Genomic DNA, 17,242 nt, shown 5'->3' with positions numbered 1-17,242 from the left:
TGAATCTGCTGGAGTTTATTCCAGATGAATGGCTGGTGCTAATATTGTTTTATTTACTTACTTGTTGAAAAGATGAGATTTCATCATGATGTAAAACATGGAGGGAAACTGAAATATACTACAGTGATTTCATGCTCTTTATTGCAGCTAGTAAAACAGTGATTGCATTTCCCCCCAAACCTCAGGCTTTTATATGCATTATTTACACAATGAGTCCCATCTGATTGGCTGATTCTGCTTCCCTCCTGGAGCCTGATTGGTCTTCCCCTGCAGACCAATCAGTTGTTGCATTCTACGATCCTACCTGCCTATTGTTCTAGGAGCCAAGTTTAGTACATAACAGAAACCATTTGAAAAGTCAAAGAGGATCACACATTTATTTTCTAATGTCAGGTAATTACAACTGATGGCACCTGTCTCTTGAGAAGCTTTGTCAGAGCAAGAAGAAGCAGCCATTGTGCCTGCTACCAACCCACTGCTCCCCAGGTCCCTTTGCCCCTCCTCCTCCCTAGATCATGGGACACGGAGTGGAGGGGGAGCCCTACTGAAGCAGCTGGCTGGAAGGTGCAGGAGGTGCCTCTTGTGAAAGCAACCTGCTCATTTCACCTAAGGATGGAGGCAGAACTGAACAGCAGTTCTTGTGGCTGTTGCGTTTTCAGAAAGGAATCATGGGGGAATCATCCATTATGTCTTTTCTCCTGCCCAAGGTGCCTGGGTGAGACCCAAAACCTGCAAAGCACCTGAAAGGGTCACATCTGAATCACCCTCATGTGAACCACCCAGAGACCTCTAGATATAGGGCGGTATATAAATTCAATAAGTAAAAAATAAATCTCTCCTTCTACCTTCTCCACTCTGCCTAAAGATGCCTATCAGATGCACGTTCTGATGTTTATCAGATCCCACATTCTGGGAATTAAATCTTGCTGGAAATTTGTGCACAAACCATATCTGAGATCGCTAATAAATGCAAGGTTTTATCTAGGGATTAAAAGAGGTTCTATATACTGAGAGGGCCAGCAAGTCAGAGCCTGGTTTAGAGGAGAGTCTTCCCTTGGAATGTGAGAGAACTGCCCAGTCATTATACTAGAGCTACTGGTATAATTTGTAACATGAGCATTTGGACTTTGATTACAGATTCTAATTTTGTCAGAGCAATTAGAGTATGTACACACACATGCTCTTAGCAGTTCTATTACTGAGTCCTTCATTCGGCACTGATAGCAGAATAACTGGTTAGATGAAATGGATAGGATGGGAGCCCTACTGAATTGGAGAGCGTCTAGCATGGAGAGACTGTTTGCCTGTGTGTGTGGTGTGTGTGTGTGAATAGGTCTGCGTAGACAGGGATGCCATTAGTTAAAAAGGCCCTTGTACTGCAAGGCAATTGCTGCAAGGGAAAGGATGGCTTTTATTCTGTTTTAAAGGACTACATGTGCAATCAGGCAAAACAGCAGGGGAAGTGCTCTGCCTGAAAAGAATGAAAACCAAAAACAAAACCTTTGAAATACAGAAGATTGCACAGGGCAGGGCAAGGGATCATGTGCCTTTTTTCCATTAGTGATATCATAGGCACTAGTAGTCAATAGGAGTCTATGACAGCTGCATCATCATCTCACTCACAGCATTCTCATCTTGCGCACAGCACAGGCTGGCGGAAAGATAATTGTTGCCAGGACAATTTTCATCCAATGGTGGGAGCAGCATTCAAATTCTGCCTCTGGTTGCCTTGGTTCTGTTCTGCATGTCCTGGCTGTGAACCTGGAAGTGTGTGGGGGGGGGGAGTCAGAAGAGTTTACCCAGCAGTCTGGGCAAAGGCAGAGGTTACTTATGTGGCGCACTGGCCTGCTTGAGGTCAGGAGTGCCAGCTTGGCTCTGTGCTGTGGGTGCCCGGGCCATAGGTGCCATGCAGTGTGGATGGCCCTGGCACTGAAATCTGTGGGTGCACGGCCCCTTCATGGGGAATTTTGTGGGTGCTCAGGCACCCAGGGCCCCAGGGAGTTGGCACCTATGCTTGAGGTCTTCCTCTGGTGGTGGTATCCACGAATCCTCTAATACAGTGGTTCCCAAACTTTGCCCCTCAGAGACTACTTGAAAATTGTGGAGGGTGTTGGTGGATGACTTACCGTATTTTTCACTTTATTAGATGCACCGGACCATAAGACACACCTAGTTTTTAGGGGAGGAAAACAAGAAATAAGAAAGCAACGCAAAGCCTCCTGAGCTAAGAGGGGGCGCTCCTCCCTCTTCACTCAGGAGGCTTTGCGGGGCTATCCATGAAGCCAGGAGAGCAAGCGGGATCGGTGCGCACCGATCCTGCTTGCTCTCCTGGCTTCAGCGAAAGCAAGCCTCCTGGCTTCCCCCCCACCTCCCGCAAGAGCCGTGCACTCTGTAAAAGGGAGCGAGGCTTTTGGGGGCTTTTCTGGGAGGTGGGGGAAGGGACAGAGCCACGCGTTCTGTCCCTTCCCCAAAGCCAGGAATAGCCGTGTGAAGCAAGATGAAGGCTCCCCGCTGCCCTGCGGAGGCTTCATGCGGCTAAGGCAGAAGCCAGAACAGCCAGAGGGAGCACTGCGCAGCGCTCTCTCTAGCTGTTCTGGCTTCTGGGGTAGCCGCGCAGCCTTCATTCGCTCCATAAGACACACACACATTTCCCCTTACTTTTTAGGAGGAGAAAAGTGTGTCTTATAGATCGAAAAATACGGTAATATTCTTTTCTGCCTGTTGTAACAGTTGTAAGCCGCTGTATGTTTTTTAATTCAACTTATTGCTTCTTTTATTTCTTATATTGTATTTTATTATATTACAATTTGAATTACATACAATTCTATACAATTCAAATTGTGAAGTGTTTTTCACGGGTGCCCTGTAGACCACCTGAATGGTGCTCGGGAGGGGAATAATTCACGCTTGACACCACAATAATGATCTCGATGCGGGGTGGGGTGGAGGCTCCTGCAACAATTTATTATTATTGTTGTTATTGTTAGAAATGGGAGAGCAATAATGCATTTCCCATCTTGTCTAGTTTGAAGCACAGCATAAAGAAACAGCATTAGAGGAATAAGACTGCTGCCAAATAGGAAAGCACCACATTTCTTTCACACAGATTGGCTTGTGCATAGAGGACACCAAGGTAGCCACAGTGTATAGGATGTTTAACATGTCTCTCTGCTTTTGGGCTATATCATGAAAGTTCCCACAAGTGTCAAAGAGAATTTTTAAGGTACTGGAGAGAAGAGGTTTATGCTGAAGGAAGGGGATACGACCTGTCAAGCTGGTGATGGATCTAGGCAGCTTTGGAAGATCTTATCTGCAGGATTTGGAATAGACTGAAGTTGACTGATTTAATAGAAAGCTTGACAAGACTATACTTGGAAGATTTTTGCTGATGAAGTGTGGCCTTGTTTCATAAGGCAAGCTCAACCTAGAGCGAACATATCTTTTTGCCTTTAAAATGTGAAGCTGTAAAATGAGTATGATATTTTGTTCCTGTTGTAAGAGAGAGCCCTGCTCCCAGGAACATTTCAGGTGAGTTGTCTACCTGTTTACTGAGATGGAGATATCTGCATGGGTTTCCTGAGACTTAGCTATGATAGTCCGGCTGATTTTAATAGGACTCATAGTGTCATCCTGTGTCTGGTGGGGCTCATATCCTAGTCAGTGTACAATGTCAGTGACATTGGCTGAATTAGGCTCAAAGCACCTAAATTACAAAAAGTCAGCAATGATCATAGCCTAATAGAGGTGACTCTTTGGCCTTATTCAGTTAAGCATTAGGGTTCCTAGGCTCTCCCATCCCTTTCCAGCCAAGCTGCATGGAGGATATCCTCCTTTTTGAACTAACCATTGTTTACTGTTACTTCAGAATCTGGAAAAACTGGATTAGGGAAACAAAGAAACCGCAGCTTATGATTCTAGTTTGTTTCCCTGCACCATAGTTAAGATTAAACAGTTTCAGATGAAACAATAAGCCACAGCTAATTGAAAATGGAAGCGAAAGCACCTACCTTCCTATCCTCTGGACTGCTTTCCAGACATACCTGAGTGGAAATGCTGTAAACTGAGTGGTAGAGGACATGCTTTCATACAAAAGCTTCCAGGTTCCATTCCTAGCACCTCCAAGGCAGGCTAGGAAATATCGCAGCCTGAGACTCCAGAGAAGAAGAAGAAGAGGAAGAGGAGGAGGAGGAGGAGAAGGAGGAGGAGGAGTTTGGATTTGATATCCCACTTTATCACTACCCTAAGGAGTCTCAAAGCGGTTAACATTCTCCTTTCCCTTCCTCCCCCACAACAAACACTCTGTGAGGTGAGTGGGGCTGAGAGACTTCAGAGAAGTGTGAATAGCCCAAGGTCACCCAGTAGCTGCATGTGGAGGAGCGGAGACGCAAACCCGGTTCCCCAGATTACAAGATTACCACTCTTAACCACTACACCACACTGGCTCTTCAGAGAGACACCACCAGTCAGTGTAGGCAGTAATGACCTAGATAGGCAAAGGGTCTGATTCAGTTCAGTAGCATCAGCTTTCTCTATTTCTATCCCGGAAAGTATTTTTTGTCCCCTATTGGCTGAAGGCACACACACACACACACACACACACACACACACACACACACACACATATCTGAGAGAGATAAGCAGGTCTGGATCAGGTAAGTTCCTGGATGGGAGGCTTCCTGAGAACCACATACATGCCACCTTGCATTCCGATGTTAGAATTCCTGCTCTGTGATTGCAGTCATGGGATTTTTGTCTATCACATGACGGTATATGTTTTGACTCCACAGAGTGGGAAGTGACGGAGACAGGATGTTTGTGTTACTGTGTTCCATGAAGTGGGACTATTGTCCTTTGTTCTTTTTCTCTTTGCTGTCTGATGCTAGAGAGAGAGGGAGCCATGTTGCAGTGCTCTCTCTGTGTTTATATGTAAATAAAGTAGATTAGCCAAAATGCTGAGTTGCTGAGGTCTGTCACGCAAGCTGCGAAGACTCTGAGGATCCCTAAGTGTGCCGATGTCTGTTGGCATCGGTCGCTGTGATGTTCGGGCAGAAGAGAGCTTTTGAAGCTCCCAAACGATCGACCAGGAGGGAGAGAACATGCCAGTTGGGCATGTGTCTCTGCCTGAGTCCTACTCGAGTATAGGCTGCACTCCTGACATCCATGATGGAAAAAAGGTGTACTATAAATGAATGAAAATGAAATGAAATTAAACTAAATATGTCCAAGGCAATGCATTGGGATATCAGGGTCCCTAAAACACTTCTAGAAGATATGAGGAGACACAGCTGTGTTAGGTGTTGCCTTTTTCTTTTGTCTTGGCAAATCTAATGCTGCAGGGTTTAGAAAAGCACCATTAGCAAACTGTGCCAAAGGGCTCAAATATTGTTTTCTCTTAGCGCCAAAAGCAAGGGCAGTTGGTGCCTCTTAGAGACAGCAAATGGGAAGCAACAGCAGGTGCTGTTGTACAGGCATGGTGCTCTGGTTGCAGTGACAATAGGAACTGGTTTTGTGGGGTAGAGGTGTTTGGGTTTGTTAAAAACAAAATGTGGGAGACCGTTGAGAATGGAAATTAAGTTTTACATTTTTAGTATAGACTCAGTGGTAATCCAGATAAAATTAAAAATGTTGGCAAATGGAACATGGAGATTCAGTGGCAAACCATACATTACCTGCCACAGATCAGGTAATTCTTTCAGTCTTGAGCAGGCTCTTTCCCTCCTTCAATATATGTGAGATCAGGAGTTAATGGCTCTGTTTTTATGGAAAGCCGTGTTGAAACCTAGTAAACTCAATAATGAAATGGAAATAACAGGCCTGAATTCTGTCCTACACTTAGCTACTGTGGTGTGATTTTAAGGTATTATTTAAGACATTTCAACCTTTTAAAAAATAATGACTAGCTATTGATGAATCCTAGCACCAGTACAACATGTTCCATGGGTTGCTTCTACCTGCAGAGTCCCCTGGGCAGTCTTTAGGCAACTGGAAAGTGCAACCTACCTCTGACTGAGGATGGTAAAGAAAGAAAAAGTTATTTGTGTGAGAACCAGCAGCATTGGAAGGGGGGGGGTGAATTGGACCTGGTTAAAGTTTTGGCCGGGGCATGATTTCAGATTTTCTTCACGGAGGGCAATGAGATCAGGGTTCGGCAGAATTATATTGCATTATGAACAACTGATTGAAAATATATATATATTAATCAAAATGGCATGCAAAAATGTGTTTATTAGAAGAAATTCACACTAAAATTGTTGATGGGTTTTCATCCATCAAATAGAATTTGAAAACTGATGTGGAAATGATGTGAAGAATTGAGCAACTCTGGGTGCATTCAGATGTAGGGATTATTGTGTTAGTTTTCCTGATTATAATGCTAGTGCTTCTGTCCTGAATCCTAGCATTCTTTTTCCCTGTTGTGTTATAGTGGAGAGAACTGTATGCCAGAATATTGACCCAAATTTTGTCAAATGAAATTACAGTGCAAAAGTCCTTCGATTTTCCAGGATAGCAGGGTTGCAAACAGATTTTTTTTTCTGGAAGCAAATAACATGGAAACGAGCGCTAATCTTCTGCTAGATTTTGCTAGTTTTCCTGAAGTGGTTATATCAGGCAAGGAAACATTGTGAAAACTGAATAAATTTCTGTCTGACTGCAGCTGAAGAGAAACCAAAAGTGACCGATTTGGCCCATCCCTAGTTGTAGCCAATGAAATTGTCTTGCCCATGCAAGGACCTTCCACTCCCTCTCCTCCCCCTGTGCACCTTGATGCACCCCCCCTAAAAAAACACCTGTACTGAGGAACAAATCTTCCAGAGAAGAAGTAGAATTCCTTGCACAAACAGGACAGCGCAATATAACCTCCACATGAGCTTTGTTCAAGGAAAAAAGCAGGATGAGTGCTCAATAAATCAGTCATCTGGAGGAGCCCATATTTAACTTTCCATGGATATTTGTGTCATTGCCCAAAAGGAGACCTCATGCATTGTCCGATCCCTTAACTCCATTCCTAGTCCAGCTTAGAAATGAGATCTTCTTACAGCTATCAATCTGCTAGCATCAGGGCTCTGGCAGAAGCTATATAGGATATTTCTTTTTCCTTTTTATTTTATTTAAAACATTATTAATCTGGCCTTTATCACAATGTGATATCCAGGGCAGGGGTACAATGATATAAATTTAAAAGCAAACCCATACAATCGTAAACATAAAAAAATAAGAGGAGGAGATAAAAATCACAGCAAGGGCAGCAATAACAAAAATAATCAAAATGGAAGAGATGAGAGAGATGAAAGATGGGCAAATGGAAACAAAAGCAAAAATGGGGTTTTTTTTAGAAGTATGAAGAAGGCAGAGGGAGAGGAATACAAAAGTAGCGCTAAAATAATTTGTTCTGCTGATTATTTCATGGAGCTTGGAGATTAAACAATTTCTCATTTGTAATGAACTGTATTTGTCCTGGGTGGCAATAAAAATATCAAAAGTAATATTTAGAACTCGTATGCATCATAAATACTAACTCATTAATACTATTTCCACATAGCTACTATATCTAAAGTATGAACTTATTTTTCTTAGCTCTTCAACATCTAATATTAATCAAATACTTAGCAAACAAATATGACCAATACAGGCCCAACATGATAAAAATGAATTCCTGTGGAATTTTAATTTGCAAAATAAATGCCACTACATTAATAAGGCTTAATTATGTCATCAAATATTTAACAATTGATTTTGGAATCAGTTGTGTTTTTGTTTCCCAGTTTTCTTAAATTATCCACATAAAATAACCCATAGGACCTGATCCTGCAGCCGGCAGAAAATTCATATTGCCATCTGTTAGCTGCAAGGATTAGGCTTAGCGCAGCCAGGTTTTGTGTGAAGATCTATTAAAAGAGTCACATTACTTTTAAAAAAGCTCTTCTGATAACACTAACACACATCTCTTAGTTGGATGCAGTAACCTTGCTGTTAATTACCGGATAATTTCTTCCAGTAACACTTTGGCTTTTTAATTATTGTGCAAGAAATTTAAAAAGCTTTAGACGGCTTATTGCAACATACCGTATATTATTGCAATGTACATGTTCCCTGAGGATTAAGTTCAATGCCATCAGTTATAAATTTACTGGAAGAATGTGTCTCTAATTTATAGTCTAGTGCAATGCTAACCTGCTGGTTATAATTGTTTCACTGGCACAGTGGACTGATTATTAACCAGCACATCAGCAACATAAACTCTGCACACAAGCAAAAATAGGAGGAGGAAGCATCCTTTACTGTTTCTGGCACTTCCAAACCATTGTGAACTTTATATGGTCTTTCTCTTCTGAATGCTGAGGAAGCTTTCACTATTTTACTATTTCCCAAAAAGAGAAACCTTGCCACTGCGTTTTTTGTTTTGGGAGCCCGGCACAGACAGCAATACAGATTTATCTGTATATAGCAGCTCTCTCTATGACACGGTTGCCTCTCTGCACCCAGACTCAAGCGGCTTATAAACAGTACACATGAACCTTCACTTGTTCCCTTTCTGAGGCATCTGCAGCAGTGCTGACTCCAGACACTCCAACCTAGATGGCAGTTCCTCTAAGGCAGGGGTAGGCAACCTAAGGCCCAGGGGCCGGATGCGGCCCAATCACCTTCTCAATCCGGCCCACGGATGGTCCGGGAATTAGCGTGTTTTTATATGAGTAGAATGTGTCCTTTTATTTAAATTGCATCTCTGGGTTATTTGTGGGGCATAGGAATTCGTTCATTTTTTTTTCTTTCCAAAATATAGTCCGGCCCCCCACATGGTCTGAGGGACGGTGGACCAGCCCATGGCTGAAAAAGGTTGCTGACCCCTGTTCTAAGGCTACCACCAGCCCTATACCTCACTTTCCCAAACAACAGAGAGCGCACTCCATGCTTCAGAATAGGGAGAATCTGCCACAACTGGTATGGATTTGCCAGCTCCAAGAATCACAGAGTATATTGTCTCAGCCTGCACTCTGTAAAGCTGACAAAACATGCAAGGACAATGTTAGAAACGATAAGGGACTGGAGATGAGCAAAGATATTTGCACAACAAGGCTGTGCATTTTCTAACATAAATCCAAGTTTAATTATATATTATGGTCTAGCTACAAGCCTGAATCTGTTTCCAATCAGTTTCCAGAACAAAACACTGAAAAGTTATTTTTTCAGCATCATGTATACAATTTGTGCCATTGGCTAATTAATGTGACATAGGCCCCCTCCAAACAGCCTGCTTACTGAGAAATCCAAATTAGCTTGCACAAAGCTTATGTGGAGGTTAGATTATATCTCATCTTTATTGAGCATTCATTCTGATTCCCCCCCACCCCTGGAGCCATTATATGACAATGAAGCATTCATCCTGCACTCAGTCTGATTTGCTTGTGGGTTGTTTACATGTCTTCCTGTCAGTCATTAGTTCATCTCACACTTTTCAATGCATTGGCCCATCACCTTACAGACCACAAAAGGTGTTGTTGCTTCCTTTTTTAAAAAAAAAAGAAAGAAAGAAAAAGGATTTGTTGTGCTAGAGCAACAGATTTCTTTAATCCACTTCAAATTTGGAAAGCTATGCCCTCAAATCTCTCCTGCAAAATAGTGACAGCCTGAAGGCACCCACTGAAGAGAAACAGGATGCCGTGAAAGCAGTTTTTACATTTGTGTTAAAGATTTCTTTAATGAATATTGTTTACTTCACGTGTGTGAAAACATGAAAAAATTCTACTACTGAACTAAGATATATAAGCTACTTGTTTATATTTATTTTATTCATTTAGGCTCTGGAAGAATGGCAGATGAAACTGATTGACTGTATGGGATTGGCAGAAATGACGAGCAGAATCCGGGACCAGGGAGAAGAGTCGGCAGAAGAAGATTGGAAAAAATTTAAGGACTATTTACAGAAATATTGTAAAATTAAGGAATGCTGAATGATGTTGGATTGAAATTGAGTGGTTTCTAGCTGTAATGATGGATGAAAAAAAGGGTTTGGATAGAAAATAAGGTGATATTATAAGCTGTAATGCTTTAAGTTAAGGATTTGCTGAACAAATAATCTGAAATGGAATACAAGAAGGGGAGGTATGAGGAGGTCAGAGAAATTTGTTATTGAAAAGTATGTTTTATGAACTATATGTTTTTTTTAATCTCTTTGTTTTTTGTTTGTATAAAAAATTGGAAACTTTAATAAATATCTTTTAAAAAAAATATTTTATTCATTTAGGGAAAAATATAGTCCGCTTAATCAGAAATTTTTATTGCAAATTCAGCACAACTTTAAAAAACGAGAACACATTAAATATGTCTGGGTTGGCTTGCTGAAATAAAACAAGTTTCAGCAGGCGTCTAATAGTGAAGGCACCTTCCTAATGACAATAGGCTAGGAGTTCCAACACACAAGTGCTGTCACACTAAGAGACTCCCCCAAATGCAGAATTAACATTATATGGCACTAGTATAAGTGCATCAGTGGATTCCTCACCCACTGCAAAGAGCATCCCTCTTTCTCCAGGAAAGCTTTATCCCTTTGCTTTCCTGACTGATACATTCCTTTTTGCTCTGTACTCTGTCAAATACCTGATCTGCTATCCTTTCTCCAGGCAACGTGACTACTGCACTTGCACAGCAAGAACCAAAAACTGACTGGAAGGTCTTTGGTAGGGGAGAAGCAGCAAAATGTGTTACATGACAAAAGTGATGGAATAATCCCTTGGATTTGTGTGAGGTACTTGCCAGGCCCCTTTTGTAGTTATAGGAGGAAATGTCTGCATGACAACCAAGGATATGCTTTTGGGTGAATAGTCTATAGCAGTGGCCCCCAGTTTTTCAGGAACCTTGCTTGCCGTGACTGGGCCATGTCATTTGTCCAGCCTGACTTTCCTCTACTGATTCTGTGCCATATGCACTGAGGCCTTATTGTGTGCTAGTCACCAACAGTGGGTGTATTTAATGTATTAAGCATTTAATGCTGGCTGCTGTTTTCCTTGCGACCATTGCTCTTTCTGTTGTTGTTTTCAAATGGCTTCTTTTCCTCATCAAAGCATGTATTGCTATGATTTCCTTGGCAAGGCTCAGTTATGAAGCACTCTTTCTTTCTCTTGGGCTGAGAGTCTCAAAGAGTCTGCCTCGCTCTCTAATTCAGAGATGGGGCCCCTTGTGTATTTTATGCTGTTTTTTGTTGCATCACTTAAGTGTTTTAAATCTGTTGTTAGCTGCCCTGAGCCTGGTTTTCTGAACCGGGAAGGGCGGGGTATAAATAAAAATTTATTATTATTATTGTGGACCAGGTTTGAAAGGTAGTCAGGGCTGCTCACCTGTCAGTCACCGGATGTGACAATGATGTCAGGTAAGGATTTTCAGGACTTCAAAGCACCACACAGGGCTTGCAGTGTGTGTTCTTTTATCATTAAGGGGCTGAAGCACATCATCCCCAGGACACATTCTCAGTGGAGCAGAAGCAGCCAGCATCTTCATATGCGCATGTGAAAATGACAGGGCCATCTTTACCTGGGGGTGCAAGGGATGCGGGGCACCTGGGGGCCGAATTCTGGGGGGTGCCAGGCGCCAGCCCCTGGGAGGAGCAAATGAGAAAACTGCAAAGGCAACCCTTGGGGGGGCAGCGCAAAAGAATGCAATGTCGCTGCCACGGAGTCTCGACAAGACAAACCCCACCTGGTTCCCGACGCGACCCCCTTAGAAGTTTGGCCTCCCCCTCAAAGGGGAAACTTGGGAGGTCACTGCCTTTCGCTGGTGGGCATGGAGCAGGAAGGCACTTCCCTCAGGCCTGAGGCCCGGCGCCGGAGTGCAGTGACCTTGGGGCCACCGGCGCGGGGGGGGGCACTGGGTGGATCTTTGTACCCCAGCGGCGCATATGCTAAAGACGGCCCTGGAAAATGACATTGATCCATATAGCAGCAACCTTGCAATAGGGTCTCCAATGTTAAGTTCCGCTAGCTCTGCTATTGGAAGTAAAGAAACAGGAGGCCAAATATTACATACTACTTAATCTTAAACTGGGAGGCTTGATAGCAGAGTCTTCAAAAATGAAAGAGATTATATGCAGTGCAGAGAATCCCATGCACACCCCTTTCCAATCATTGTGTGTCTATGTGTGTGTGTGTTCAGAAAGGTGATCTTTGTGCTCACCGTTCATGAATAACTGAACACAGCAGAACAAAGCTTTGCACCGATTCAGGAAAAAAAGGTGTTTGCCATCTTATATGCAACGAGGAATTTTTGCCAATATGTCTTTTGGAGGAGACAAACATGATTCTACTCCAACTTGATTGCAAGCCTTTGGAAGCTATTTTTCAGGAAGCTAATTATTTATGGTAATTTGAATCCTCTGTGAATTGGGGATTTCAGCTCTTGCTTGGCTCTGGAGAAGGGCTTCAACAACAGTGACAGCTACTGTATTCTCTAGCTGAGCATGACATGCACTAATCATTATTCTGGTGCGGTGAGCAGACTCAAAGTTTCTCAGTCACAAGAAACATGTTCCTTTGGGCTTCATCCTTCTAACTTTTATTGCTGGCGCTGTGACTTGAATAGCAATTCAGGTCTCTCAAGTGCAGCAGCGGACGCTACGTGCCGGCACTGCAATGCAAAGCAAACAAGACCAAACCATTTTCTCTACACCGCTCACTTAGAAGCTGCTCCCCTCTGTACCCTCCCTTTATAGAGCGTAGTGGGACGTGTCATAGATTATTTAGTTTCTTGTTAATCTTCCTTCACCTATATCTGTAAGAGCAAAGGATTGATCTGAGCACATTTGTAAGGACAAATTCCCCTTTGTTTACGCAGTGCTCTATGCACCTAAGTCTTTTCAAAATGTCCTTAATAGCCTTGCTTACTATTCACAGTGAGCTTTCCTTTCTTGCAGCATCATAGACCAGCCCACTATGGGCAGAGCTGTGGCCAAGCTGCCGTGGTACATCCTCAGTTGTGGACCAATCCACCTTTCTACTCCCCTCCCCCAATTGCTTAATAGTGGGAAGGTGTTTTGTTTCATTGGCTTACCTACCTCTCCAATTTGTTGTTGACATGCTGACAGGTTGCCTAGAATGATGGCTTCATTTCATCCATAGCTGCGTCCAGAACATGTCTTGAAAGGCAGACCTATGTAAAATGCTAGTCGTTGAGAGTGTACTTAAGCATGTGCACATTAACCATCACTGTTCCCAAACATCTGGGATTAGGGGGCAGAGATTGTATGCGAAAGGAAGCAGAGTACAAGCTAAGTGCTAATTAGAAGTAAACAGCCTGCATTGAAGGTCAACAAGCATGCATCTCATCCATAAGAGATGAATGTGGTCTATTTCTAAGCGTTAGGGCATATCTATTTAAGACTGCAGCTAAATCAGTTTTGATCTCCCTCCTGTTCCTAAAGATGTAGAAAATTATTCACATCTCATAGTAGCAGGAAAATAAATCATTGTTACTTCCTGACAGCATTATGATCATTGGCATTGCATAGCATTTCTCGTTCTGGATGACGAATTCTGATTAGCATAGTTGTAGTAAACATCCCTTAGCTGCTGATTGCAGAAAACGTCCAATATTCTGCTAAATTCACTTTACTGCAGACTTTATAATTCACCAATATAACTTGCACATCCTCATTTAACTCCCCGTAGCATAAATCACAAGGTGTTATACCCTGGGTGCAAATGATGAATGCAGCTAATCTCTTTCTTTATCATTCCTTATAAGTGGCCTTAAAAATATTATGTTCCCTTTCATTTCTAGCTTTTGCCTGCTTGCCTGTGTGGGTGCTTTTACGCCTGTTTCCATAGCAACCAGCTCTATTGTATTTAAGACAGTAGAAGAAAAGGATTCATGCGGATCTGACACCTTGCGGCAGCTCGTATGGTGCATTGTCCTCTTATTTCCTGCTCTAATTTCTCCCATCCCTGCCTGCTCTGAAGCCGCCCCTCCTGAACAGTCTCTTAAATCTGGGTAAGTTGGGGGTGGGTGGAGGATCATGAATTTAATTATAATTCCTAATCTTTCTTTAGCTTCTTCATGGGTGGAAAATAATGCCACAAAGCCAATTAAAGTGCGTGTTAAAGACGGGTGCCCTTAAATAATTATATCCGAGGACTTAAAAGTGATTAACAGTGTGTGGCATCCATTTAAAAGCCAGCTAGGAATTTGGAAAGTAAACTTTTTACAGGAAAACATCCCACATTAATAGATGCTGCTGTCTTACCATTGGCCTGATTCAACGGTAGCTTTTAGACACCCACACACAGCAAGCGGCCACATGTTGTGTGTCATCTTCATCTTTTGAACCTGCCTTTAGGAGAAGGTAGAGGCAAAGATCCCATGTTGGAAGGAGCACTGTGGACTACCTTGTGATGCAGTGACATTTGGGTGTGTGTATTTGTGCCCTGAAAAATGAATGAAAAAGGAAGCCAGTTGGGGTGAAATCCACCAGAAGATATTCCTGCATGAGACTTGAGGAAATGAATAAGAGTTGCGCACAGACTAGAAACATAAGACACTTCCTTCTACCACGTCAGACCATCTAGTTCAACATCATCTGCACAGACTGACAGCAACTCTCCAGATTTTCAGACAGAGGAACATCCCTAGCCTTACCTGCAGATGCTGGAGATTGATCCAGGAACCTTCTGCAAGCAAAGCAGAGACTCTGCCACTGAGCTATGGCCCTCGACCATTCCCAAGCTCATGTGCTGTTGCCATGCATTTGAATGAAGCTTGTGCTGGAGGACTTCCTAGGAGATTGTGCCAGTTCTTTATGGCTCTCTGTAGTTCCTCATATGAGTCCTGTATCTGCAGAGAACCAGCTCATGGCACATGCTAGGGAAGAATGTTGGGCAGACTGGTGCTGCTGCCTCGCCCCTCGAGAGATCTGGGATTCTCTATGCATGCCTGAGTGTGATCTTGCTCAGTTCTCTTTCGACCACCACGACAGCAATCAAGGAAGCAACTCAAAGGAATTGCTCCTGTGTTTAAAAAACAAACAAACACGACCCACATGAAGCTTTAAACTGCCATTAGACTCTGCTGTTTTCACTGCAGCAGACTAGCGTGGAGACTACTAAGGGTAACAGACTTACAAGCTTCCTTGCTTGTTTTCATTTAACATGGCTGTCTTTTTGGAAATTGAATTGAAACCTGAGTATAGGCCGTAATCAGGTGTGATGAAGCCTGTGTTTGTTTTGCAGTTGTCAACTGGTTCTTCCTGTATGCAGTGCTTTTTTTCTAAAAAAAAAATATGTTTGAGGGTACTCTCGACTCCAGAAAACCACCATTTTATACTTCAAATGGGGGAAAATAAATACAGTAAATACAACAAAACTGGCCAATCACCATGCAAGATTCCAACTTCTACTTCACACGTTAAATGCTCACTTTCCTCTGAGACTCAGGAAACACTGTGACAGGAAATGAGACCACCATCGGGGGTAGCAACAGACAGTGGTGTTGCAACGGGGGGTGAGGGGTGGTGTGCCGCGGATGCCATGTCTGGGGGGGTGACAAGAAGGCACCCTGGAGGGGCTCGTGGCAGCGCAAGTAGCCATCACGCTGCCGCAACCGCATGTAGAGGATCGCATGTAGCGGTGACGGAGGGATCCCGCCACCGTCCGTATGGTGCTGGAGTGGCACCGCTGGCAAACCGCTATGCACAGCACATGTGCAGCATCACTATGTACGGTGCATGCATCATACGTAGCAATGCTGCACATGTGTCCTATGTAGCGACATCCCGCCCTGGGTATCACGATGCCTTCGTTTGCCCCTGGCAACAGAACTGACAATTCACCATGCTAGAGAAGAAACTAAAATTTTTAGTTTCTTCTCCCGTTAGATTCACAAAATGTTTTAGGGTATGTGTGCCCCTACGTCAAGGTCCATATAGTTAAAGCCATGGTTTTCCCAGTAGTGATGTATGGAAGTGAGAGCTGGACCATAAAGAAGGCTGGTCGCCGAAGAATTGATGCTTTTGAATTATGGTGCTGGAGGAGACTCTTGAGAGTCCCATGGACTGCAAGAAGATCAAGCCTCTCCATTCTTAAGGAAATCAGCCCTGAGTGCTCACTGGAAGGACAGATCGTGAAGCTGAGGCTCCAATACTTTGGCCACCTCATGAGAAGAGAAGACTCCCTGGAAAAGACCCTGATGTTGGGAAAGATGGAGGGCACAAGAAGAAGGGGACGACAGAGGACGAGATGGTTGGACAGTGTTCTCGAAGCTACAAACATGAGTCTGACCAAACTGCGGGAGGCAGTGGAAGACAGGAGTGCGTGGCGTGCTCTGGTCCATGGGGTCATGAAGAGTCAGACACGACTAAACGACTAAACAACAACAACAACCCCTACGTCCCCCCAGAAAAACCCCACTGGCTTTATGTAAGCAGTCAAACTCATAAGCCATGTGCCATGTACAGAACCAACAAGGGTCTGGGACATGTTGGCACAGCTGCCCCTCCCTGAGAGATCTGTGATTCTCTGCAACACAGCTGTAGTGTTACATGTACTTTGGCCCTTAACATTTCCCATCTACAAGAAACTACTGGTATTTCAGTAATTATGCACGATACAGTCTCTTATCCACTTTTGCTTTGATAGGTCTGCAGTAGCATTGGAGTAAATGTATTTAGTCCAGTTGCACAACTAATAGCAGCAGTAAAGAATTTTACTGAAAATTTATGAGACTAAAAAAAATGAACGAATGAACGGTTCCAGTTCTGCAACTCTCCCCGATGTATCATTCTTACAAAAATGACCAATCTCAGTCCATCCGTCTCACTTGCCTTTTTTTAAGGCCTATGCGTTAGATCTCTTCCCCACCCTTGAGTTTAAAATGCCTCATGCCTCATTTACCGTGCTGCAACTCATCCCATCAGCACAAACAGTATGTTCTTGCCATGGAGCGTTATATGTGGGGAAAACCATGTTATTAATTTGTACAGGTAACATTTAAAATGACAAAACAAAACAAAGACAAATCCAGCACAGAAGCATTATTCATAGGACTTGCTGATAACATGCTGCTACTCTAACCAAAGTTGTGGCTTTTATACAAATCCACTCACAGAAAGCCATGATCAATGAGGGAACAGAGCCTTTTTTGGAGGCACTCATTTCCCTCTCGCTCATTATTATAGCAAATGGCTTTACTGATGCGGATGCATTTAAAGTGCCAGACTGTGAAGTTGTAGTTTTATAAATGTATATTTTAATTTGGGTATAAA

Source organism: Podarcis raffonei, chromosome 3, assembly GCF_027172205.1.
Source record: "Podarcis raffonei isolate rPodRaf1 chromosome 3, rPodRaf1.pri, whole genome shotgun sequence".
Lineage (NCBI taxonomy): Eukaryota > Metazoa > Chordata > Lepidosauria > Squamata > Lacertidae > Podarcis > Podarcis raffonei.
Note: the sequence above shows the minus strand (reverse complement) of the source record.